General features: G+C 42.5%; 1 pseudogene; it reads left to right on the top strand.

The window, feature by feature from the left end:
• Window positions 1–11,359: 11,359 nt before the first annotated feature.
• On the top strand, window positions 11,360–11,477 carry LOC124559642 (annotated as a pseudogene).
• The last annotated feature ends 805 nt before the right edge of the window (window positions 11,478–12,282 follow it).

The raw sequence follows: 12,282 nt of genomic DNA on the forward strand, positions 1-12,282 counted from the left end.
ATACGAGGTGTCACAGAAAATACTGATGATGATGTCTGGTTTGTGCGGCGCTCAACTGCGCGGTCATCAGCGCTCCTACAATGTCCCAATCTTTACGGTCGAATCTGGCCACTTTCACAAATGATGGTGAAATGATAAGAACGACACAAACACCCCGTCTTCGGGCTGAGAAAAATCCCCACCCAGGCCGGGAATCTAACCCGGAACCCCGTTATCCAGAGGCAGCAACGCTAGCCACTAAATCACGAGCTGCGGACTGAAAAGCAACGAGACAGATGTTTTTATCTACGAAAGTTTTTAATTCTTTTCAAACAACAATATTGTCCCCTACACGGTAGCTCCCTTCGGCAGCTGTTCACCGGCAGAGTCGGTGTTCCCAGTCTTGGGAGCATCGCTGAAGGGCTTCAGCTGATAGGGCTTTTAATACAACCAGTCACATTTTATTGAATGTTCTCCAGAGTCCCAAAATCACGTCTTTTTAAGACACTTTTAGTGTGAGGACAAGAAAAAAGTCGAGTCAGACGATTCATATCAGATTAATTCCAGTGGCTCTAAGCAGTATGGGGCTTAAATTTGAGGTCATCAGTCCCCTAGACTTAGAACTACGTAAATCTAACTAACCTAAAGACATAACACACATCCATGCCCGATCCAGGATTCGAACCTGCGACCGTAGCAGTCGCGTGGTTCCGGACTGAAGCGCCTAGATAGAACAGGTCGACCACAGCAGCCAGAAGAGTAATTAGGGGCGTGGAGTGGAACAACAAGAATGCCTTTTGCGGTCAAAAATTCCAAAATGAAATTGGCCGTGTGAAATGGGACGTTGTCCTCAACGTCCGGTATCACTTGATTCACCGTTGTTTTGATCTTTGATTTGCATATTCGAGTTTTTTTTTCGCTCGAGGAGATGTCTCAGTGTGCCATTTCTTACTTTGCCGTTTTATTTCAGGATCTTACTCAAAAATCCAGGATTCGTCACCCTTGATCACAAAATTAAACCATTTGTGGCCACCCGCGCGGAGTGGCCAAGCGGTTTGAGGCTCAATGTCACGGACTGCACGGACTGCACCGGAGCTACGAGTCCTCCCTCTGGCAAAGGTGTATGTGTTGTTCTTATCATAATTTAGTTTAAGTAGTGTGTAAGACTAGGGACCGATGACCTCATCAGTTTGGTCCCATAGGACTTCACACATACTTAAATATTTTTTTTATTCGTGACCATTAGCAATCCTCAACGCAGATGTTTCTTCAGCTGTCCTTCTGTTCCGTTATGAGGAACTCCCCAAGTTTAACATAAAACTTTATGGCAAACGTTGCTCTAAATTCCGCTGTTCCATATTCGTAACACACAACAAACACACAACTTCATTGATGGCGTGCTCGAAACTCACGTGATGGCTCTATGTATCTGAAACACGAACTCAGAATCTGGAAGGGATGAACACATCGATCTACACAAGTAGAATAACACAACGTTGCCAGATCTCTCGCTGTGCTGTCAGCATTATCACCTTTCTTACACACCTTGTAATTGGGTTGCCTACCTTAAGATGCATGAAATTCACTCATGTTCAGGAAAAACAGAACACCTTGAACGACAAGAAATAGGACATCAATATTCACAGAACACATACATATACAGAAACGATTAGCATTTGAACGATGTCGGCCATTGGTTTCAAGGTCAACATTAATATCGCGGCGCAACACCACCTACCGATAAAATGTACCTGTGGTTCTCGTTGTCACTATAAACGGAAGGTAATGCGTGAGTTGAGCAGACATGCAGAATGCAGACATATACGAGAACCGTACCATCAAATCAGTGAGTTTCAAAAAGGGCGCATTATTGGTATGAGAGAATGCGATGTATTCTTCTGGGGAATTGCTGCTCGTGTGAGTTGATGTGTTTCGGCAGTGCAACGGGTGTGTGCAGAATGGTTCACGGAAGACCACAGAATACAACGAGATGGGTCAGGTCGCGCCATCCAGACCACCCTTCCAGAAGATCGACGCCTCATCCGAACGGCGTTGCAGGACAGATCTGCGTCCTCATCGGCTCTGGCACATCAATGGAAAAGTGTAACACATCATACACTATCAGGGATGACAGTCCGTCGCAGTTTATTGCGTCATGGCTTACGTGTGCGGCATTCACTTCTCTACCTACATTTGATGAATGTTTAGAAACATGCTATACAGCAACGGTGACCGGAAAAATGTCACCGGGGACAGGAATGGTATCAGATAGTGTTTCTTGACGATTCCAGGTTCTGCTTGTTTTAAAACGATGGCCGCGTTTTGGTTCGCCGCAGACAGGGGGCTGGCACCACAGTGACTGCATTCGCGCCAAACATGCAGCAACGACTCAGAACCTTATGGTGTGTGCCGCCATTGGATACAATCCCAAATCACATTTGGTGCATGTCCAGAGCACTGTGAGCAATGTGGTCTACGTGAATGACATCCTGCGACCCGTAACCATATCCTTTCTACACAACACCCTAGAAGCCACTTTTCAGCAAGACAATGCGCGACCACATGTTGCTGCGCGAACACTTGAGTTCTTGGTGTCACAGGGTGTCAGCGTTTTGCCTTGGCCCTGCAAGTCGCCAGACTTGACGACAGTCGAAAGTGTATGGGATATGGTGAATCGACGGGTGCAGCGCTGTGACCCATTGCCAACCAACACAGATAATCTTTGAAACCAGCTGAATGCAGCATGATGGAAAATCGAAATGCCGTGTGGATAGGGCCTCCCATCGGGTAGACCGTTCGCCTGGTGCAAATCTTTCGAGTTGGCGCCGCTTCGGCGACTTGCGCGTCGATGGGGATGAAATGATGATGAAAGACACACAACACCCAGTCATCACGAGGCAGAGAAAATCCCTGGCCCCGCCGGGAATCGAACCCGGGACCCCGTGCGCGGGAAGCGAGAACGCTACCGCAAGACCACGAGCTGCGGACAATGCAGCATGATGACTATACCACAGGATGCCACTCGCACCTTATACGCGTCGATGCCATCACGCATGGAACAAGTTATCAGAGCCCATGGTGAACTCTGTGCCTTGTAGGAAACAGGACGCATGCTGACCCGAGGTGACTGAAATAGTAACCATTTCTGCAGAACTCACTAATGCACTTGCCCTGTGAATATGAACGTCCTATCTATAGTCGTGTAATGTGTCTACTTTTTCTGAACATGAGTGTATTTCCTGGGTTAGTTTCGTTTTGGCCGCCCTGTATTTCCAGTATTCTCAGCCAAGTGCCTCATGCCGGCGTGTCACAGTGCGGGGTATTTATATCAACAGAAGCAAGACACAGTGGTTAAGTCCACCTCCTGTGACAGCTGAGCGTTCGAACCCAAACTCTACACATTGCGCTAAATGGGTGCTGTATTGAATGAAGATACTTGTCACAAAGTGTGCCGCTCGGGATTAGCCGATCGGTCTAGGGCGCTACAGTCATACTCTGTGCTGCTGATCCCGGCGGAGGTTCGAGTCCTCCCTCGGCCATGGGTGTGTGTGTTTGTCCTTAGGATAATTTAGGTTACGTAGTGTGTAGGCTAAGGGACTGATGACCTTAGCAGTTAAGTCCCATAAGATTTCACACACATTTTAACATTTTTTTGTCGCATAGTCTTGCCACATTGTCATCCTTTCACGTCCATTTTCTGCCTAAAATATGCACGGTTAGGAAATTTGATAAATTTTTTATTCGTGATAGGTGAAATCACTCTGGAAAACCAGAGTGAATTTTTCTTCATCCTGTACACACTGTCCAGCGCCAGTTACTGCATGTGCCTCTTTATATACTTCCTTGGTAATATCACAACGCCACAACACATGTATGGGAATGTTAAGGCGCAATCAGTCTTGAAATGGAAACAATAGTGAGAAATCCGATGAACCTCTGCGCGGATGTGTTGGACAGTGTATCTAGTACGCCCTTTGATCGCTTAACGTCACTCTTTTTTCAGTGCAGTGAGCACGTAAAGATGACTCGAAAATAGTGGCTCCCACATAACTTAACTGTCATGCGTTTTCTTCTTCATGATAATTCTGAGCAGCACACTGCAAAGCCCATAAAAACGCGATTGGAGTTTTTTCGGTGGGAAGTGGTTGATCACCCTCCTTACAACCCGGATTTGGCTCCCTCTGATTTTCATCTCTGCTCCCATGAACCGCTGGCTATGAAGACAACATTTTGGCACAGACAGCTCGCTGTAGACCAACGTAGACAATCGGCGGAGAGCACAGCCTGATGCCTTCTTCGACGAGAGTATTGGAAAGTGGGTACGACGCTACGATAGATGTCTAAGTCCGAGAGACGACTATGTCGAGAAGTAGCTGGAAGGTGTAGCTAACTGTTGCAAATAAAACATTCTTGATTTTCCCTGTGGTTTCCATTTCGCGACAGATCAAACCATGGAAAAAATAGTATATTACTAAACGGATACACCATCCGAGTCAAGAAAAAAGTAGCTTATGTAACTGCTTCCAGGGGCAATAAAAATTTGATATTCAGTATCTTTTAAATAATTTTTCATCTAATTTAAAAATTTCAAATGCTGTCGTAATCTACTCATTAAGGGGTATAACCTTGCATTAAAAGTTTAACAGAATAAGCCACTATCAAGTTGGAAATTGTTAATACGTTTTGAGACAGTATAACTCATTACCCAGACTATATTCATCCAATGTTCGAGAGTGAAATTACTTACCTACTTCCATCTGGTCCGATTGGTCGCGAAATGGAAACCATAGTGAAAATCAGATATTTAAAAAAAATTGTGGTATGGTCTTATGGGACCAAGCTACTGAGGTCATCGCTCCCTGAGCTTACGCACTACTTAATCTAGCTTTAACTTACGCTAAGGACAACGCACACACTCATGCCTGAGGGAGGACTCGAACCTCCGACGGAGGGTGCCGCGTGAACTGTGACAAGACGTTTCAGAAATTTTTTATTCCTAACAGTTAGCCACACCTCCAAGCCACCTATCTAAACAGTTGTCGCCCCGACTTTGACATTTGTGGTAGCGTCGTACAAACATTCTAGTACACTCATCACAGAAAGCAGCTACCTGTGCTTTCTGTCAACTCTCTGTGCTGGTCCGCCGTTCGTTGTTTGCGCCAAAATCTTGTCTTCATAGCCAGAGGATCATGTGTGCAGAGATATACGCTGGAGGGAGCCAATTAGGGGCTGCATTGTTTGTGATCAAACACTTCCCATCGAAAATGCTGCAGAAGTGTCTTCATTGCCCCTACAGAATGCGGCTGAGAATTTTCTTGAAGAAAGAAACGCTGACATTTATGTTATGTGGGATGCATAGCTTCAGGCGAAATCTCTCACCAGATCCACATACTTGGTGGTAGACACTGTTGTTGTAGGCATTTCTACGCGATCATTGTGTGCCCCGAACTGGAAAGAGTAACGTTGCGGTATCTGCAGGCAAACTAGAGACACTGCCCAACACATCTATGCAAAAATTCATCGGATTTTCACAGTGGTTTCCATTTCGTGCCAAATCGGAATTTACTTTCCGAATACGCCCCGTAATTTCAAATAATTTCGAAACTTCTCTCGTTGACATCTTCTACAAAATAATGTTAAAAATATTTGTGGCTTGCTGCTTTTTCGCTGTTCATGCAGCAGAATTTCAGTATCAGGTACAGTGGTTTCCATTTCGTGCCAAATCGGAATTTACTTTCCGAATACGCCCCGAAATTTCAAATAATTTCGAAACTTCTCTCGTTGACATCTTCTACAAAATAATGTTAAAAATATTTGTAACTTGCTACTTTTTCGCTGTTCATGCAGCAGAATTTCAGTATCAGGTACGTTATTTTAATTTACTACTTCTTTACTAACTTCAGCCATATACAGTAGGTTGCGCAGAATACTCACACATTATCTCATTTAAACAAATTAGTTGCTTTATTCATGGGAGTTCTATTTCTTTAAGAAATCAGGGGACAAGGGTTGTTTGCAGTGAGCTTCGTGGACAGAAATATAGTTTATCCTGTCCTTTGTGGTCAGTCTAGTTCCGCCACAGTTACGGTTAAATTCCATTTGGAAAGCAACATAAGAATGATATCAGCAACTGAAGATCAAAGACGACAGTTTTAGAGAAATGAAAGCGGCCTTACAGCTAAGAACAGGTGCATTAGTGACAGAAATAACGCATACGCTATTCGTTTTCCACAGAATGACATTCCATATCTTGTAGGAAACAATCTGCAAGCGCTTGAAGGCAACAGGTGTGTCTGGAAGAGCAGAATTCACGGAAGCCACTGAAACAGGTGCTCAGGAAGGGACCTGGTCTGCAAGCGCTTCCGCGAAACACTACTCTGAGAGACCGAGCACAACCACTAGGACATGTAATTGCCTCAGCTATAGCAGAGCACGGCCAAATGAAGACCAAGGTCCCACGCAACATACGCTAGATTCCTCTTTGTAGTACTGCACGGAACAGCTTTGGCCATAATGGAGGAATATTTTGGTATGTGACAGTGTCTCTTACACCAGAATGTTGCACACAAAATGTAAATGTATTAACCTTTTGCAGCACCACCCACCTGCTGCAAGGGCGAGGGAGTGACAGTATTCTTACTTTGGACTAAAGCCACACTGCTGTGAGAATGTGGAGGAGAATCATTTCCTTCTTTAAGTTCCAAAGGTCCAGTATCAAAACTCAGAAAATTTTAATGGTAAGGCACTGTTTCCATTTCAAAACGTTATTTCAGTGCGTTTCCTCCCTACACAGGAACAGCAAATCGACAGATATTTTACACCATACCATTTAAGAGCCTGACGGAATTGCACTACAATCTCGGTACACATAAGTTTTATTAACAGTATAGAGAAGTCGTGTTTCAGTCAAAATTACCTCACTCCGAAAATCGGGGAAAAGTAAAAGAAAAAAATTAAAGGAAGAAAGGCAGAAGGAGGGATGTATCTTCACGTATAGAGTGTGTGTGTGTGTGTGTGTGTGTGTGTGTGTGTGTGAGAGAGAGAGAGAGAGAGAGAGAGAGGGGGAGAGAGAGAGAGAGAGAGAGAGAGAGAGAGGCTATCTTCAGGACCACACAATGCACAACAATTTGTGTTCGACCACCATAGCCACTGGATTACGCTGAATACAAAGCGTTGCCTCTTTCAGATTTCAATGAGCTTAAAGTCTTGTCTGAACGTAGAACATTTTTCTGCTGGACAAGAATTTAAGATCACATTTTAGTTCGTAACGTTACAGGGGGGTTCTGATTTCGGACGTCACCCATCATCAAATGAAAAGGACGGATCAAGGAACGAAATCGCTAACTGATCACTTCGTAGTAGATGTTTTAAGATGAATACACAGCTTATAGTGACTGTTTCCCTTTGTAACTAATTCCTTTAGTTCTGTGATGAGTTAACATTCGAAACCAGTTTGAAAGAGCGTTTTACCATTATTGCTGAAAATTTAACACAAAAATCCCAAATAATTGTGCACTAAATACAGTGATGTCATTACCAAGTGCAGACCAGGAATTCTGTAAAACTGTACCGAACGTACAAAATGAAGCACCAATGTGTGTGCCAAAAAAGTACATATGGTGTATAAAAATTCTTTTAACAGGCACAGTAAATGAGTTACTCGCATTAGGGAAATTTACAATGTGTTTCAAACAGGCAAGTGTGGTGCCTCTGCTAAAAAATGGTAATGCAGAAGAAGCCTTTTCCTGCTGACACCGTTCTTAAAAATGATACAATCAATTACGAAAAATAGGTTTAGAATTATGTGAAGAAATACAGCATTGTAAGTGAATCAGCCTTAGAATCAGACAAAATATAATTCATAAACCTGATACTTCATGCTTTTGACAAGGATGAGTGCATCACAGGAATATTCTTAGATTTGTTAAGATTTTTACTGCTGTTGACCGAAGGATTTCAGAAGATAGTAATAAGAAGCGAACTTAATGACTACTTCTGATCGTACCTAGAGGACAGTGTACAAAGAGTAGAGGTAACACGAATCTCAAATAAGGCCAAACTTTGAGATATACATCTATCAGAAACAGATCCAGCAACGTAAATGTTCTTCAGATATCATATTAGAACCAGTACTATTCCTATTATAAGTCAGTGACTTTCACGATAGTTTACGTCATGGGGCAGAAGTTCTTTTTGGTGTTGACAACAATATCGCATAGAACACAAGATAAATATTTGCAGAGAAAGGAAATAAAAGCTTCAAGGAAGCCAAAATTGTTCAGTATGCAGTAAAGTGACTTTGAACATAAAGAAATAAAAGCTATGAATTTCAGTTTCAAGAAGTAAAATAGCTCTCTTGATCTGAATGAAGGTTCGCAACAAAAACATAATTTTAGGAATGATTATTGATTATCAGTTGATTATCAGTTGAAGTAGTATGAACACACAAAGATAATTACAAAAAGAATGGCATCAACATGTTTGCTCTTAGAGTTCTAAGCCATTGTCTTTTTAATTATTTACTATTAATGTGTGCACTCAATTCTTAGCTACAAAATTGTTTGCTGGGGATCAAATGCACAAAATATGAACACAGTTTTCAAGTTACATAGAAAGGCTATGTGTTTGAGCTCATTGTAAAGGTCTGTGCAAATAACTGGACATTTAATATAACATGAGTACATTTACCAGTCAATTGTGCACATAAAAATAACATTTGATAATTACTGAACAAACAGCTCTGTCAATGGTCATGAAACAAATCCAGACTTTCATTTAACAAAAAAGGATGAAAATAACATTCAAAACAGCATTTTCTATCGAGAAATAAAGCTACCAAAAAATTTCCCAAAGCGTTTGAAGAGATTACTAGAAAATCCTTATTTAAAAAGGCAGTTAGGAATAATATAATACACAAGGGAGAATTACTTATACAACAGAGAGTATGAGTGTAGTAAAAACTGATGTATAGGTAAACAACACTAATACTAATAATAATAACAAGGAAACTATCATTTCACATAACACTTCCACATTATATTTCATTCTTCCCTTTTTACTTGTTTCTTTTCTGGGAAACCTTACTCTAAAAAGTTATGTGGCATATATTAGTAACATCTTACCCTCATCATCAGCTCGACATCTGATGTACATATAAAGGAGGCTGAAAAATTATTTCCAGAATTTCTGCAGAGGAGAAAAGTGGCATCACTTCTGTCTCTGAGCTGGTCGTGGATTTTGTTCCAAAAATTAACAACATAGAGACAGAAGTAATGGCACTTTCTGCAGGACCTGACCATCATTTTGTAGGGCAGTGCTCAAGCACGTACAGTGGAAGCTGTTCCTGATTGACTGATGGGGCTGCTAAGTGCTATACCTCCTACTGCACTCCCCTGACTTAAGCCGTCGAGAGTTCAACTCAGTTTCTAAACTGAAGGAAACACTTCATGGCATTCGCTTCAGAACTGCTGCAAATTCCTCGGCATTAGACTGCGCCGCTCGAACTGTCCACAAACCTGGCACTGCTAAGAGTATCTACGGCTTCCACATCGCTGGCAACGGGTTACACACAATGCTGGTGAATACTTTGATGGTCAGTAAAACTTCGAAACAATTATCTGTTTTGTACGAGCTGTGAATAAACAATTGATGCTATTGAAGTTCCGACCCTTGTAGTTTGTAAAGGAAGAAGACGGAATAAATCTTTAGGGCGTACATATTATCCTGCTTCTCATACTCCATTTTAGAGTTTGATTCGAACAGTAAGTGATAAAAATGGAAATCGAACGGGAACAGAAGTAAAGTAACGAAAAGAAGTAGATTACAAGAGTGTTTCATTAAAATAAGTAAAAGGTACGATAATTTATAATAGAAAGATAATGAAATGCAACTGATGGATGATAGATGGCGCCGGTTAATCGTAGATCCATGTTGCTTTCTCCTGACTACAGTTCTTGCTGTACTATTCAGGGTAGCGGACGCACCCGCAAGGAGTGGGCCACTGCCCAGTGTGCCGTGCGTCCACAAAGCTCTGTAGATGACTACGACACTGCTGGCCTTTGCAAGCTTACGATGGTGCGCAATAACACTTCTGACTAAGAACTCAAATGTCTGGAAATAAGTTCTTCATAAATTTCGAAATAAAACTTTTGCTTTAAGACACTGCCCAGCTTTAACTGTCAGAAGTCGAAAACATGTTTCATACGGTTAAACATTTTTTTTTTATTCCTGCTTGATTACATACAACTGAATGTATTTTAAAAATATGCATTTATGAATGAATGTTTGGGAAAAGCACCCTTGGTCTTTCATTAGTAGTCAGAAGGATCTCGGTCCCGGTTTCCGAACCCTGCCATGGCTTAGATTTTGAGTAAATATCATTTCAATGTCGGCCCAAGACTTCCGGCATAAGAAGTCAGCGTCATTCAACCAACGGCCTTGTCAAAGAAAGCAGAGTAGTGGAGAGAGGGTCAGGGCAGTCTCTTCCCCTTGGGCTGCGAAACTGCACCTAAAAACGGAAGAATCAGCAATGAACAGCGGCATGAGGATACACAACGCAAGGCAGAAAACTGACTTAAAGGTACATAATGTGTATCTACAGGACATGTGGTCCGTAACTGAAAAGTGTCATAATGATCTCTCCATTTTGCGAAAGATTTCGGACTAGTCCCCCATTCCGATCCCCAGGACTAGACTGCCGAGGGTGAGGTGACCGTGAGGAAAGGACTGAACAATCAACTAAAGGATAACGTTCTACGAGTCAGGACATGGAATGTCAGAAGTCCGAACGTGGTAGGAAAGTGAGTAATCTGAAGTGGGAATAGAAAAGGTTCAGTCTAGATATAGTGGGGGTCAGTGAAGTGAATGGGAAGAAGAGAAGCATTCATGGTCAGATGAGTATAGGGTAATATCAACAGCAGCAGAAAATGGTCTTACGGGTATCGAATTCATTATGAATACGAAGGTAGGTTATAGCGTAAATTACTGTGAACAGTTCAGTGTATTATAATCATCAGCAAACCAACACCAACAACGATAGTTCAGTAGTTCAGCTATACGTGCCGACGTCGCAAGCAGAACGTGAAGAAATAGAGAATGTATATGAGGATATTGAACACGTAATTCGGTACGTAAAGGGAGATGAAAGTCTAATAGTAATCGGGCATTAGAATGCAGTTGTAGGGGAAGGAGTAGATGAAAGTGTTAGGGGAGAATATGGGCTTGGTAGTGGGAATGAAAGAGGAGAAAGACTAATTGAGTTTTACAATAACTTTCAGCTAGTAATAGAGAGTCCTCTTTTCAAAAATCGCAAAAGGAGGAGATATTCGTAATAAAGGCTGGGTGATACGGGAAGATTTCAGTTATATTACATCAGCCAGGCGCCTGCGGCCTTGCCGCAGTGGCAACACCGGTTCCCGTCAGATCACCAAAGTTAAGCGCTGTCGGGCTGGGCTAGCACTTGGATGGGTGACCATCCGGTCTGCCGAGCGCTGTTGGCAAGCGGGTTGCACTCAGCCCTTGTGAGGCTACTGGGGAGCTACTTGATTGAGAAGTAGCGGCTCAGGTCTCGGAAACTGAGGCACGGCCGGGAGAGCGATGTGCTGATCATATGTCCCTCCATATACGCATCCAGTGACGCCTGTGAACTGAAGATGACACGGCGGCCGGTCGGTACCGTTGGGCCTTCCAAAACTTGTTCGGACGGAGGTTTTTTTTTTACATCAGTCAGGCAGAGACTCCGAAATTAGACACTGAGTTGTAAAGTGTAGCATGAGCAGACTCAGATAACAGTTTAGTAGTAATGAAGAGTAAGCTTAAGTTTAACAGACTAGCCAGGAAGGATCAATGCGCAAAGAAGTGGGATACAAAAGTACTAAGGAATGAAGTAACATGCTTGAAGTTCTCTGAGCCTGTAGGAATAGCTAAGTAGGCAGTTCAGACGAAGAGGAATGGACAGCCGTAGAATGGGCAATAACAGAAGTCGAAAAGAAAAGAAGTAGGTTCAAAGAAGGTAACAGCGAAGAAAATATGGGTAACATGAGAAATACTTCAGATGTTCGACGAAAGAAGGAAGTACTAAAATGTTCAGTGTACTTCAGGAACACGGAAATACAACCACTTAGGAATGAAATAAAGACAAAGTGCAGGGAAGCTAAAGAGAAATGGCTGCATAAAAGTGCGAATAAAGCAAAAAATAAATGATTATCAGAATGACTGACTCAACGTGTAGGAAAGCCCAAACAACCGTCGATGGAATTAAAAGTAAATGAGGCAACATCATGTATGCAACGGGAATTCCATGTT

The sequence above is a fragment of the Schistocerca americana genome, chromosome 1, assembly GCF_021461395.2.
Source record: "Schistocerca americana isolate TAMUIC-IGC-003095 chromosome 1, iqSchAmer2.1, whole genome shotgun sequence".
NCBI classification, from domain to species: Eukaryota; Metazoa; Arthropoda; class Insecta; order Orthoptera; family Acrididae; genus Schistocerca; species Schistocerca americana.